Source organism: Rissa tridactyla, chromosome W (genome assembly GCF_028500815.1).
Source record: "Rissa tridactyla isolate bRisTri1 chromosome W, bRisTri1.patW.cur.20221130, whole genome shotgun sequence".
Taxonomy (NCBI): Eukaryota; Metazoa; Chordata; class Aves; order Charadriiformes; family Laridae; genus Rissa; species Rissa tridactyla.
Window position 1 is genome coordinate 3,601,606 of NC_071496.1, and position 10,367 is coordinate 3,611,972.

Consider the following 10,367-nt stretch of genomic DNA (forward strand, 5'->3'; position numbering starts at 1 on the left):
GGCAGGGGGTTGACCATGCTAAAAAAGGGTCTTATGGAACAGGGATTAAAGAAGCCATTCTGTAGAAATCGGGAATATAGGAAAATCTCTGTGCATATACAAAGATCTCGATAAATATACTAAAATCTCTATGAAATTTATGTTATTTAATACAGAACAACATACTGCCAAATAGAAATTACTTTTTTTTTTTTTTTCTCCTCCCCCATGCAAGGGACTCAATAATCCCTATACAATGCCGTGCCAAGTCCACCCCAGCACTGCAGGGGCATCCCCCAGTCCCACCGGTGCCGGCAGGACTGCACCAGTGAGCAATGGGACACACACGGAGCCAGCCTGGGAGCCACCGCCTTGGGGCAGGGCTGCTGCAGGATGGGGCAGGGCAGGGTGGGGGGGTGTTGGAGAACCCCCAACTGGGGCTCCCCACCTGAGAGAAGGTCCCCTGGGAGATGCTGGGAGGGCTGGAGCCCCTCTGCTGGGAGGACAGGCTGAGAGAGTTGGGGGGGATTCAGCCTGGAGAAGAGAAGGCTCCGCGGAGACCTTCCAGCCCCTTCTAGTCCCTCAAGGGGCTCCAGGAAAGCTGGGGAGGGACTCTGGATCAGGGAGGGGAGCCACAGGACGAGGGGGAACGGTTTTACACTGGAAGAGGGGAGATTGAGATGAGATCTGAGGCAGAAATTCTTTGGTGTGAGGGTGGTGAGCCCCTGGCCCAGGTTGCCCAGAGACGCTGTGGCTGCCCCATCCCTGGAGGGGTTCAAGGCCAGGTTGGACGGGGCTTGGAGCAACCTGGGCTGGTGGGAGGTGTCCCCACCCAGGGCAGGGGGGTTGGAACTAGATGGTCTTTAATGTCCCTTCCAACTCTAACCCTTCTATGATTCTGTGACTTCACGTTTGTGCAACTGAAAGATGCTCCAGCACGGCTCCTATCTTTTACCCCAGGGCTGCATCCCAACTGACGCTGTGCAAGAGCCTGGGCGAGGGGTGTGTGGGGGGGGTGTCAGCAAAATTTTGTAGAGCTTAAAACAGTTCAGGTGTACCAAAATCACATCCTTGCTTCTGAGACTCTGAGTAGTCTTGCGTTCCCGGTCAGTCAAAGCGATCAAGAGGGCTTTCTGGCTTTACTTAATCTAATTTACTACATTTTTCTCTAATGAATGTGTTGCAAAATACCTGAACTAGTTCAAACCAAATGAACCTTCCCATCAGTGCCAACGTAGCTTAGCTGCTGGCCCGCAAACCGACACGCTCGCCAGCGCGAGGCGGAGGAAGATGATGCACTTAGACTCACCTTAAGGCTCAGCAGAGGCAGCAGGACGAGTCGTATCGTGACGTTTCTAGCTTGAACCGAGCGGCTGAGATCTTGCTCTCCCTTCTTTCCCTCTCCGGTCGAGTCTTGCTTTGAATTTACGGATTCAGTTACGAAAAGCTGGAGTTTGCCAACCATAAATGGCCCACCAACTACGTGTTGGTTTGCCGTGCGTGTGGGTCAAATCTGTGATCAGGCTGACGCAACCGGGCCTATCAATTCAGCGCGCGTCGGAACGAATGCCGGCATCTAACGAAATTACCTCCCTATGTAGGACCTCGCAAGGGGCCAAGTGCTGGTGGGGAAGCCCTGGGAGCTCTGAATTCCCATCAACTTTGGGTTGGGAGGTGAGGCTGCTCCTCGTTAGGAGTCAGTACGGTCTGGAGAAACCTGAGCTGCAGACTTCCGAGCGCATCCCCATCCACAAAGAGAGTAATAGTAGTAGTAGTAATAATAATAATAATACTTAGCAGGTAAGGACAGTAGTTGTTGGGGCTGTTGATGGGAGGGTTCTTGCGAAGCTCCGGTGGTGGTGCCGGTGATATCGCTTAGTCTGGCAGGAGGTCTGCGGCCTGGGCTTTCTTGAGGCCTTTAGGAGGTGGTAATTGTCTCACTTTTGCTTGAAACACAAGCGTTAATTACGGTTTTCAACGATGGCTGTAAACTTGTCCTTCAATTCTTCGCAAAGAAGCGCTCTTCTGTGCCTCTGTGATTTGGGAGGATTGGAAGGCGTAGGTGTGTGTGGGGGTGTCACAGTTAAATACCGCCACTGGGGCTATCAAACAGGGAAAAAAAAAAAAATAAATAAAATTATCACTTTTAATTTTGCTCATTGTCGTTGATCCACTTTAATCTCAAAGTTGTCTTCGAACTTGAAGGCACGGTTGGCGTAGGAAGCCTTTCCAAGCGCGCTTACCCTCTTTGCTTCGAATAATCGGTTTTCTTCTCTATTCCACGGATGGCGCAACTCTGCGTCATTCAATTATGCCGGCACCCCAACCCTGCCCCCAGAAAAAATCATTTTAAAAAAAAAAAAAAAAAAGAAAAGGTGCCTGTAATATCCTTTGGATATTTCCGATCCAGAGTCACTTTTATGTCTTTGGAAAACAAACAAACAAAAAAAAAATTAATACATTTGTAAGATGGTGGGCTGTGTTCTGCAGTCCCTAGAAGACGCAGCCGGCAGCCCACAGGTATCTCAGCCAGCACGGCTGCTTTTTACCTTCTCCCAGAATAGGGAATTTTTTATTTTTTTGTTATTTTTTTTATTTTTTTTTCCCTCTTAAATGAGGCGAACAAGTCTGGGCCTCCTTTGGCTTAATCGTTGCTATCAGATGGCATGCCTCCTTCCCTCCAGACGAAATGAAGGCTGCAGGTTTGGGTAACGTGCTTTTGAAAAGCCGATCTTTAAATTACGCTTTATTATTAATACTTTTTTTTTTTTTTTTCCTTTCTCCCCTTCGCTTTCTGCTAATTCGGATTGTGAAATCGGGGTAGGTTCCCGCCCGATCCTATATTTCTTGTTTCCCCAAAACTCCCTTATTGCAGGTCCCGAGGAAACTTCTCGTCCTGGGGATGGTGACTGTCAGACGAGGTCCCGGTTTCATTTCAGTGCCGCTCTCCGGTTCTCGAACAATTTCCATCGCTTGGATATTTTAGGGGAGGCGGGGGGAAAAAAAAAACCCCAACCTTAATTCCGAGCAGGTTGTTTTTCCTGGAACCGCCCCATGTGGAAAGACTGTCGCGAAAGCATTTCTGTTGGGTTTAATATTTGTAAAAAGCTATTAAAAAAAAAAAAATAAAAAAAAAAACCATCCCAACCCTACACTTAGACAAATGAGGACTTTTCAATTATCTGTTTTAATACACTGGCTCTACTAATTCATAAATTATCGGGTACGAAGGGCTATTCCTGCTGTCTAGACTACCCACCCGAGTAACTCAGACCAGAGACTCCCTGCATCCGTACAGGTTTAGACCAGCCGGAGCTCGTCTTCTGAATACCACCAAAACCTCACTTCGCAATTATTATTGACGGAGCATCCACCGCAACCAGCGCTTAATTACTCCACCTGGATCGTTACGGGTGAAAACTGACGCTTCGTTTCTCGCTTGTATTCTCCAAGCGGCACATCCGGCTTTGGGGCTCATCCGGTATCTTTGAGAGACTCAAGGAACCGTTATCAAAACCCCCCTTTCCCCCCCCCCCCCAATGTGGGTGTTTTGTGACTAAGTCACTGTAGACTTCTAGATAACAGACATGACTTGTCTGCGGTTTGGGAGCATCTTTTAATTATTCGCATTCATCTTCTCGGTTCCCTCTTAACGCACCGTAGGGGTGTATAATACAGAGCCCAAAATGTTGGAGGTGTAACGGAGATATAATAGAGATACAATAGAGATGTCACACTCCCACCGAAAGGGAAGCCAAAGAAGCCGCCAAGAATTTGCGAACTCGCATGAGAATTTTTATTGGATTTGAGGACAGGGAATCCGAGACGTGTTCCTTAAAGCAGACTGTCGCGCAACGTAACTGCCACACTCTACGCTTAAAACGTCAGCGCTTTATAAAGGGCTTCCATCGCAGATGTCTGAAAACTGACTTATTTTTTTACGGCAACCCATCACAGACGTGGGCATCTTCTTTTTACAAGAGGCCGATCCCAGTCCCCGACCGGACAAAATTCCCATCGGTGTGGGTGGGCGTTATCCCTGGAAAAGATGGCGGAAAAAGCGTAGGCTGGTGTCTCGCCCCCCCCCCCCGCCCCGTGAGGACGCGGCTAATGTTGGAGGGAGAGGAATCAGCCCCGCGATGCATCTGGCCAGCCGGCCGCAATAAATACAGAGAGACACATCAATGCTGGTGAGGTTACGACCTATCCCGTTAAAATAGGAAGGAACTCCAAAATTGCCCCCCACTACCCGCTAGCAATAGGAAACGCAGAAGCCGGTGATTTTCCTCTTGCTTTCCCTGCTACTCTCCCATCCCCTCCATGACTATTTCCTTCTGCCAAAAGGGGCTTTGGGTGGTTTTTGTTTGATTTTTAATGAAGGAGTTGTGGGTTCCTCCCCTTGATAAATGGATCTGCGGTGGCCCCTGGCCCTCCCCTCTCTCTGGGCAAGCTGAAGAAGGGCCCGTCCCTGCAGATCCGACTTCAGCATGTGATAAATCCCACCCCCCCCCGCAAAAAATTGGGAGATTGGCCAGAAGTCAGGGATTGGCTTGATAAGGTTCGGACCGAGATACCGCTTTTAAATACCGGACACCTCACCCGTCCTCCGCCCCCCCAGGGTGTAGGCATTGCAATCTCCTATATACCATATATCCAGCATCCTGAAGAAGGTGGATCCGCATGTGGGATGTACCCGGAGGTCTACAGGCAAATCAGGACCAGTGGTTGAAACCAGAGAGTAGCTGTCTCCATCTCCAGAGGTTTCAGGAGAAGGAACCGTAGGGTGAGACACCCCTATTGTGGCCAGGAGGTCGAGGGAGGTGATTCTCCCCCTCTACTCCACTCTCCTGAGACCCCACCTGGAGTTCTGGAGCCCCTGCTACAAGAGAGATATGGCCGTGCTGGAACGTGTCCAGAGAAGGGCCACGAGGATGATCAGAGGGCTGGAGCACCTCTCCTATGAGGACAGACTGAGAGACTTGGGGTTGTTCAGTCTGAAGAAAAGAAGGCTCCGAGGAGACCTTCTAGCGGCCTACCAGTCTCTTAAGGGGGCCTACAAGAAAGCCGGGGAGGGACTTTTCAGGATGTCGGGTAATGGCAGGACTAGAGGGAACGGATCAAAACTAGAGATGGGTCGATTCAGACTGGACATTAGGAAGAAGTTCTTCCCCATGAGGGTGGTGAGACACTGGAACAGGTTGCCCAGAGAGGGGGTGGAAGCCCCATCCCTGGAAGTTTTTCAGGCCAGGCTGGATGGGGCTCTGAGCAACCTGATCCGGTGGGAGGTGTCCCTGCCCAGGGCAGGGGGGTTGGAACTGGATGATCTTTAAGGTGCCTTCCAACCCTGACACTTCTATGATTCTACCATTCTATTTTCCATGTCGGCCCCGGCTTTTTACATATATCCCATCATCCGCTCCAGAGCTCGCCATTGGTAACTACGGCTATAGTTAACTATAGGCAACTACAAATAAAACATCGAGGTTCATGCATTTGGCAAATGTCCTTACTTAAAATAAAGAGTATTTTGATTTAAACCACTGAAAGGAGGATACCGGCTATATTGCCTACACGTCCTTACTTTTAAAACGTTCCGGCAAAGCCCCTATGCTTTCTGTTTCCATTGAGGGAAAAAAAAAAAAATAAATTCCCTTCTTGAGAGCTTACGCACCAAAACAAGGCTGAAAACATTTATTATTTTGGACATCTGAAACGCAGAAGTACAGGCACAATGCAAAGGAAGGCGGAGTTACGCACAAGGCGGTGCGTTAAGGTTGTATATTTAATATATGTGTGATTTTAAGATGGATGAATCCACTTTGCGAGAACCCACGGAGCCGCACGGAGTACACACGGATCCCAAAGGCACCGGGACCTCTGGGTTAGAGCGCTGGAGGAAGAAGCCGGTCTCTTCCTCGGCGTAATGTGTAGGAAAAGGGATTTGCAGGCTTTCCTTTCTCTGTTAAGTCAAATATTCCACCCGCCTCCCATCCTCCCCTCTACACGGACAGACCCGGGTCTCCTCTCTCCGGCCGGTGGTTCCCAACGGGTGTCACGTTCTGCTGCGCTGCAATCCCCAGCTCTCGGGTCACCCCCTCCCAGACCGCCTGACCTAAATCCCTTTCCTCTCACCTCCCGGTCATAAATCCCACCGGCGACATTCGGTCGCTGAACCTCGGCCCCGCTGCCGTCACGGGTTATCTGGGGGGACGGCGGCGTGACGTGGGCAGGGATGGCGGCGTGACAGGGATTAACGGACGCTGTGTGGCTGGGAGGGACCGGCGGAGATGCCACCAAGGGCAGGCTGGCGGACACCAGATCCTCTCTTGGAGCGGCACTTGTCCTCCGACGCCGGCCCACGTTCGTTCTTCCCTTCCCCGCAGCGCACTGGCCATCGTTATACCAGCATCTTGTCTTCAAACCAGCAAATTAGGGAGAGATTATAGCGATTTAATATATATTTTTATATATACTACATATAAAATATATAATAGTTTATATTGGGTTGGAACAAGATGATCTTTAAGGTCCCTTCCAACCTAAACCATTCTATGGTTCTAGATATGATTTCCTTCATGTTGGCGTAAGGAAGTCCAGGTAAGGAGACTGCCTTGTGTTTAACCCCTCTCTAGATAGAATAAGCCAAGAAATATGACATTTGTGTGGTCGAACCATAAATCTAACAAAATTTCAGCTAGCAGAGCCAGGCACGCGAGCGCTTTGATGAATCCGAGTATTCCCATGACTGATGAGTCCCCCCAGTGCCGGTGCCGGCCATAGCTACTGATGGACCACTTGATTCGGGCGGATGTGACAAGCACGGGGAAGGAAAGGTCCATCTCACGCCACCGTTTTCTTTTTTTCTCATTTTTTTCCACCCGCTTGCAGCAAACCTCATTCCAACAGCTGTAACCTTGGAGTGGCTGATAGCACCCAAGAGCACCAGCACTGAAATGATGATTTTTAAACCGGAAGAGGGGAGATTTAGATGAGATCTGAGGAAGAAATTTTTCAGTCTGAGGGTGGTGAGACACTGGAACAGGTTGCCCAGAGAAGCTGTGGCTGCCCCATCCCTGGAGGGGTTCAAGGCCAGGTTGGACGGGGCTTGGAGCAACCTGGGCTGGTGGGAGGTGTCCCTGCCCAGGGCAGGGGGGTTGGAAGTGGATGGTCTTGAAGGTGCCTTCCAACCCAAACCATTCTGTGATTCTACGATTTTTAGCTTGCTTTCTATGATTTTAGTTGGGTGAGAAGAACAAGAGCACGGGAAGTCCACGTCTCCCCACGACCTGCTGCTCAGCACGTAGCGAGGCTGCTCGGAGAAGAGTTTTCTTTGCACACCTGAGGTCTCGTAGCTCGAATTTGCCGTGTCGGATGTGAGCTGCTGGTGCGGAAGGAGACCTCGGAGGCAGCCAAAATGGCATCGTAACCCAGACTTTGCGCGTTGCTTGAGAGCTCGGCTCTGCAAATAACGCGTAAAAATAGAAGCAGGGCCACCAGTTTCGCTACTCCTAATGCGCACAAAAGGACGGGAGAGTGCCAGGAGCTGCCTTCAGCCTCTCTCTACCTCCCCTGAATGGCTTTTCGCGGCTGGTTTTTAAAAAAAAAAAAAAAAAAAGAGCAAAGTGTGTTTGTTAATTGACCCTCGCCTGGAAAGCGTATGAAGAGGGATCAGCTCTGTTTGTTTGTACCCGGTAATGATGTCAGGAAAAGGAGGGGGGGGTGTGGGGGTGTGGTTGGGTGGGTTTTTTTTTTTCCCTCCCCCCCCCCCCATGTCTGGTTTTATCCCCTTTGTTGGAAGTGCCTTTGGTGAGTCTCACACCCCGGTGCTGTTAGCAAAACAATTAGGTTAACAGTGCCTTGGCTCCAACTGTCTGTCAAAGGCTGAATTGCAATGCAAATGAACCCGGGGGGGTTCTTGCTCTTCAAAGCCAGCTGGCTCCGGGGAAAAGCGTGCGCCCCCCCCCCTCCCCCCCCCCCCAAAAAAAAAAAAAAACCTCCCTGAGGACGAAGGACCAGGGATGGGGGAGCGGGGAGGGGAAGGGGAAGGGATGGGGTGGGGGGGGGGCCGGGTTTTACACGCAGGCTCTAACGGGTGTCGCACGAGGGGTGTAAAACATTACATAAATATAGGCTACGAAGAGATTCTACAAAGAGAGTCGACACATAATACATCCTACAAATAATACATCCTACAAACACTACATCCTACAAACACTACATCCTACAAACACTACATCCTACAAATGCAACGTATTATACAAATACCTTCAACAGCGAAAGGGGGCTTGGAAGAAAGACGGCGACGGACTCTCTCCCGCAGGGCCTGCTGGCGAGAAGACAAGGGGTAACGGTTTTAAATTAAAAGAGGGGAGATTTTTTTTTTTTTATTTTTTTTTTATTTTTTTTTTTTTTGCGACCGGGCCGGGGCGGCTAGAGACACCGGCCCAGGTCGCCCAAAAGAAATGGGAGACGCCCCGTCCCTGGAAACATCCCAGGTCAGGTTGGTCGGGGCTGAGGAACCTGCTCTAGTTGAAGATGTCCTTTGCGTCCAAACCATTCTACGAATGAAACGGATTTTATTCCTTCTCACGGCCTAGCAGCGACCCCCCGGTAACTTTTGGGAAAGGTTTCTGGATCCAGGTGACGTTGTCCATGAGCAACGCCATCCCAGGTCTGGTTGGTCGGGGCTGAGGAACCCGGTCTAGTCGAAGATGTCCTTTAAAAGTCCTTTCCGTCCAAACCATTCTACGAATGAAACGGATTTTATTCCTTCTCACGGCCTAGCAGCGACCCCCCGGTAACTTTTGGGAAAGGTTTCTGGATCCAGGTGACGTTGTCCGTGAGCAACGCCATCCCACGGCAGCACGGTTGGTGGGTATCACACCCCCCCCCCTTTCAAAGCATCTCCCCAACCCAGGTGCCATGCCCGTTTTTATCAGCATCTTCGTGCTTATTTCTGTATTTTCCATATGGGCACCTACATATGGGCTGTTTGAAGAAGTTTGCAGGGTTAATTAGAAAGCAGCTCTTTACCAGCGATTTAATATTTAGCGGAGGAATTTACACCTGCGGAGATCACAAAGACAGGCCAGCGCCGGTGGCCCAGCTGGACGGACGGTCCCTACAGCCCGGGTCCCAGGGATGTACCCGAGGTCACCTAGAGAACCTACGGCAGGGCCAAAAAAATGGCCATTATTAATTCCCGGACCCCCCCCCCCCCTCCCCCCTTCCCCATCCCTTCACAGCATACACCGGGTTATGCTTTTTTTGGCCCTCTGTTTGCGACAATAAAGTAATCGCAGTCACGGGCGAGGCAAGAGGAACCCCAAGCCTTAAAGACGTCAATCTCGTTTATAACAGGCCGGAAAGTTTTGAAAATTTAAAAAGTATAACGCGTGTAGTAATGGGCACGGCCAGCGTGTCTTTCACCAGCAGATACGGGAATGAGAAGGAACTCTTTTTTTTTTTTGGGGGGGGGGGGGTTTGCTTTTTTTTTTCCCTATCAATTTACCGAACGCATCCCAGTGGAAAAGGGATCGAGGTTCTCTAAGGAAACGAGGAAATCGGCCTCGGTGGTCGTGAGGTCACTCCGGAGGCTGCTGAACACGACGTTAAACTGAAAATGTTATCAAACTCCCCTTTTCCGGGACGCAGAAGTGATGACTGTTGTTTTTTTTTTAAAAAAATGGGATTTTCTTGCAAAAATCAAAGCTGCGGAATTTGACGGGCCGTTTAACGGGCAGCTTGTACTCGTGCCGTTAATTATTTGGGGGTGAAGTGGGGAGTCCATCCCCTACCTCAGAATAACAAACCTTAAATTTTGCGTTTAGACGCCAGCAAATAATCTTCCCTTCCTCGATTTTTCCACGCTATTCCTCGCAAAGCAGATTTCGGGCCTGGGCGGGTGTAGTCTCATTAACATTTAATCAGGCTGCCCCCAAATCTACCCCCTTTTTAATTAATTTAGACCCAGATTCTGCAAGTACCGTGGGCGAATATTGTGAGTATTTGCTCACGCGAATATTCCCAAACCCGGTCTCTAAAATTAGCCCTGCGCCAAAGGCGGGCATCCAGGACAGAGAATCCCGGGAATACCCTCTGTTTGTTTTGCGTCCCCCCCTCCCTGCGTTTTACGCCCGGTGTCGTGTTTAGTTGGGGGCAATTGTTTTAGAATTGGATTTCGAATTGATTTAGAAACGGATTTCTAGCAACCGTGATTTAAGGGTCTCGGCTCCTAATTTACCGAGTGACCTTAAGCAACTCATCCACCCGCATTTATTATAGGAGAAAGGAGTTATCCCTGCGGGATGGGGACCTTTGGGGACTTCTCCTGGCGAGGGGACGTCCGGGCTGCCCCGCCGCCTTGTCCCGCTTTGGGGACACCACAA